This window comes from Centruroides vittatus, unplaced genomic scaffold (genome assembly GCF_030686945.1).
Source record: "Centruroides vittatus isolate TY-2023 unplaced genomic scaffold, ASM3068694v2 contig_2654, whole genome shotgun sequence".
NCBI classification, from domain to species: Eukaryota; Metazoa; Arthropoda; class Arachnida; order Scorpiones; family Buthidae; genus Centruroides; species Centruroides vittatus.
Window position 1 is genome coordinate 1 of NW_027121691.1, and position 4587 is coordinate 4587.

The window sequence follows — 4587 nt, forward strand, 5'->3', positions numbered from 1 at the left end:
CACTCGAGTGTAACAATGAAATAATACGAAAAGTAGTTTAACGTGACGTTCGCAGAATACTACAGATATCGAATTAATCACATTTTAACATTTTAGCATCTTCTTGTGGTATTAATATATCAAATAATTTATTTTGGGCTGCAATTTCAGAAAATTGTACACCTATAAATTCCCACTGTCTTTTCTTAATCTCGAGAACGGAGTTAGGTAGACGAAAGATCAAACCACATATGGAAATCTGAGGCAGGAATCCCCGATTAACTAACTACATAGGAAGTTCCGAAGCAAATCGAAAGTCACGTTATTTCAATTCAAATATCCCCCCCAAAAAAGTGTCAGATAGATGACCGACACGACACTATTAAAGGGAAAGTATGATATACAGGGACAAGTCACTACTGATTTGAGGTTGAGAGCATATATTTCAAACGAAATAAATCTAAAATATTCTTAAAAATTGCAACCCGGCATTGTGATGATGTCACAATAAATAATTGTTCGTTTTCTTTAACGAATGGTCTGCAAGTGAATTTTCACCAGGCACAGCTCTTCCGTGGTTTTAGCTGCTGCACTGATGCTATTTCTCCACTAATGTGGCTTTGTCATGAGCGCTCTCACAACCACTATAATCCAAAATGTAGAAAGAATGGATAAAACCACTGGTAGCGATGGTAGTTGGTCGTTGGGTTCACACCTGGCCAACGGGCTGGCCACGCGCAGTTTTTCGGATTTTTTCACGTTAGTAATACCTAAATAGGGACCAGTTTTCCATAAAAGTCCTTCCGGGAGGCATCGCTCTCGGCAGATCGCTCACTTTTCGCGTTGCCGTAACCGAATAAACCAGACTAATTCTAATTATCTCTATCTATACTCATATATGTTACAGTCAAAACCCGTTTTTAGTTAGAACGCGTTTTAACTAGTTGAAACTAGTTGATACTGGATGTCTTTGTTAAAACCCGTTTTGTGTAGTTAAAACTAGAATTTACTGCTAGTCAAAAAATGAATTGGAGTTAAAACTAGTTTTAACAATGACATCCAGTATAAACTAGTTTCAACTAGTTAAAACGCGTTCTAACTAAAAACGGGTTTTGACTGTAACATATATAAAGCGAGTGTGTTTTGTTTGTTTGTTTGCTAGCGGTAATCTCGGAATCTACCGAACTGAATTTTAAATTTTTTTCGACATTTGAAAGCTTATTCCTTTCAGATGGACGTAGGCTATATACTATATTTATATTTAAAAAGGTAAATGTTTTTACCGCGGTATTTGATTGTTCCGTTCAAGGTTAATCCCCGTCGCCACCTGGTTGGTTTTTTAAACTTATTATCTTACCTATATCTTATTTTTAAACTTGATATTATAGAATTTTAGGGTGGGGCACTCCTCCACGCGGCCGCTGAAATGCGAGCGAAAGCGAATATCGCAATCGCTGCCTTGACCGGCGCCGAGCATGGAGAATAGGTAGTCGTACTGGTTTAACGTAAAACTTTTGTCAGTAGAAGTTAATGCATTTATTATTTATGTTTAACGCACTGGTCGTCCTGCCTCAAACATAACTTGCTTGCAAACGCGACGTCCGCAGGCAAGATGGCGACCGGAACTGTCTCCGTTGGAGTTCCATATTTGGAGGCGAATATCTCGCGAAGGGTCGCGTGTCGGACTTTTCTTTTTACTGATAAATATCGTTAGAATGTCTGACCATCGTACTGGGATACGTATTAAACATGCTATAGCGGAGTGCACAGCGTGACTACCTATAGAGCCTGGAAGTAGGCTAATTTCGGGAAACAAGATCTAGCGAAGGGTAAATATAAATATATGGTTCTTTTGAACTTTTTGCTCCTATGGGCATGCTCTCAGTTCTGTTAAGGTCTCAATAGTGTCTTTCGCATCTTAAATCTTATCCGAATGAGCCTTGTGGACGATAAAATGACTAAAAAAGAAGTCGCAATTGTCGCGAAATACACGCCAAAGGATCATTGGAAAGCGTATTAATTTCTGATATACGTAAGCTACCTTATAACCCGGACTCTCACTTCTTCCTGCTGATTTCATCTTCCCTACAAACTCCCAAACCTCATTGACCGATCTGAATCAAATTCCCGCAGATTTACTTCTCTTTTTATCCTTCTTATAGGGTACCTACGTGAAGGATGGACTACCATAAAACTGGGAATCTTCTCTCCTTCTCTGATTTCTTCCCCTATCCTCAAACTCCCAAACCTTTTGAGCGATCGGAACAAATTTTGCATAGTTACTCTCTGTCACCCTGCGGGAAACACTCGTATAACGAAGTCGACTCAACCTCCTCCCCGAGTTTCTGGGCAACAACACTGGGCATTCTTTGCGAGTTTTTCTATAAACGTCGCTATTTACGAGGAGATACTTCCCGCGTAGTCTAAAGGCATTGTGAAAATGTTCTTAAAATTAATTTTTAGACAGTTTTGAAATTTACGATTAATAACGACGGTTGTAACAACAACGGCGACTGGTATTTTTAGAAACCCGGGTGTAACAAGCTATTATACTATAAATATACGCGTCTTTATGATTAAACAAAGTACAACACTATTCATTTTATCACTTTCCTTAGATTAACTTTTTATCTTATTATTTCTACTGGTTTTTAAGGTCAATCTTCCATTATCCATACCGACAGTATTTTATTACAAGGACTTTTTAGGAATGTATAGTTTGTGTCCGTGTAAAAAAAGAATTGGATGTACAATATGTATATATATATATATGTATAAAACACCATTTAAATTAATAAATTACTATTATTAATTTAGAAAAGAAAAAAAAGTGCCGTGACCAGGATTCGAACCTGGGTTATTGCGGCGCAGCCACAACGCAATGTCCTAACCACTAGACGATCACGACAACTCCGATACGTCTCTAGACCCTTCTTATTCCCTATAAATATCTGAAGTCACTCGAGTGTAACGGCTAGAGCCAAAAAACTATAAAAGTGTAAGTTCGATGTAAAGAGTAATCAAACTGGAAATATCATTTAAGCACGTTTAAATTTACCGCCAATAATTCTATAACAATGCATTTAATGTTCTCTGTATTCTCAAACATTCTTCCTTCATTGCCGATTTAATTCAATTTTAATTGTATCCAACGAATGTTTAATAATAAATATGGCACGCGTGCTTTTTATTGCTGGTGACACTGGTTAAAATCAAATTCTGTCATTTTGTAAATTGAATCTAATATAATTGTTATCGCACACAGCCTATATTTTGTTATGTGGGGAGATTGATCATTTCGGTACATTATTCCGCTATTAATCTGCGGAATGTTATTACGAGTATTACTAATAATTTGAAATTAACGCTTTGAATTCTTAAAAGGCGGGCTTCTTAAAATGATTCTGTTTATAAATTATCCGAATATCGGTTTTTGCAACGTTGAAAACGTGCAAACGAATTCTAAGATAAAATTTTCCGTTTCTAAAATCACGAAGACAATACTCAATCATTCTGACCTAATCGGATCCACGGAGAAGAGGAAGCAGTTTTGTAATACAGGAAATCCTCGTTAATTCGAACTCAGATAGTTCGAAATCCCATTAATTCATAACTGTACTTTTGTCCCGGCCGGAGATATAAAAATTTACGTATTAAGCAATTAGTTTAGCTCCAATAGGGCTATTTTGAAATTCAAAGCGAAAATTCTGTTTAAATTGTGATAGGCGTACGTCATCTTGTTCGTTTAGATCGAAGCGCCTCCATGCTGTAAGAGAACAATAGACCGAGAATAACTCTAATCTGGTTAATATGGCTTTGCCTTCATACACCTTACACGTGGACTATCCCTTTTTTTCTTATCTCATAAAATGTAGTTGAGTTTCGGGATTACGAGATTGGGCTACAATCTCGACAAGTAGCGGATCGAGATATTTGTAGGCTACTTACTATCTTTGGCCAACCTACTACTTTTTATGCCCTTTAAATATAATTTGGGCCACATTTCGAAAAATTCTGCTCGACTTTTTATAAAACCCATTTAGCAACCTGCGAGGTTCTCGTGGGACACGCGCTGTTTACCCGCAGTTTATTTATTATTATTAATTTATGAAAGTAGTGTCCCGTACACCATTCGCTTAAAAAATGAATGGGTTAGGTGGCAATTGGAATATTGCATAGAAATATATAAATTTCGGATAATTCGAAGTCGCAATGATTTCGTCCCTCGAATTTCGAATTAATGAGGATTTCCTATAATGAGAATTTTTGAAACATCGATGTTTTCATTAACATTTTTATTGTCGTTGAAAAAAATACTCGACTAAAATCTTTTTTATTTGGAAATTGAAACAAAAATGTAGCTTAAAAACGTTTAAAAACTATTATTAAACGATATAAATAAAAACTCAAATGTAAAATTACGTATACAAACCGCATTTAAAAAGGACTTTAAAGAATTCGCCGTTATTAATTGCAAAAAAAAAAGTGCCGTGACCAGGATTCGAACCTGGGTTATTGCGGCCACAACGCAATGTCCTAACCACTAGACGATCACGGCAACTCCGACACGTCTCCAGACCCTTCTTATTCCCTATAAATACCTGAAGT

The 4587-nt window shown here is 36.7% G+C and overlaps 2 non-coding genes across 2 annotated transcripts; both read right to left on the minus strand.

The window, feature by feature from the left end:
• Nucleotides 1–2810: 2810 nt before the first annotated feature.
• On the minus strand, nucleotides 2811–2887 carry TRNAH-GUG (transfer RNA histidin (anticodon GUG)). The gene is given in 2 exon segments: nucleotides 2811–2845; nucleotides 2851–2887. It is a non-coding gene; the product is annotated as a tRNA-His (tRNA).
• A 1578-nt stretch (nucleotides 2888–4465) lies between these two features.
• On the minus strand, nucleotides 4466–4537 carry TRNAH-GUG (transfer RNA histidin (anticodon GUG)). The gene has a single exon. It is a non-coding gene; the product is annotated as a tRNA-His (tRNA).
• Between the last annotated feature and the right edge of the window lie 50 nt (nucleotides 4538–4587).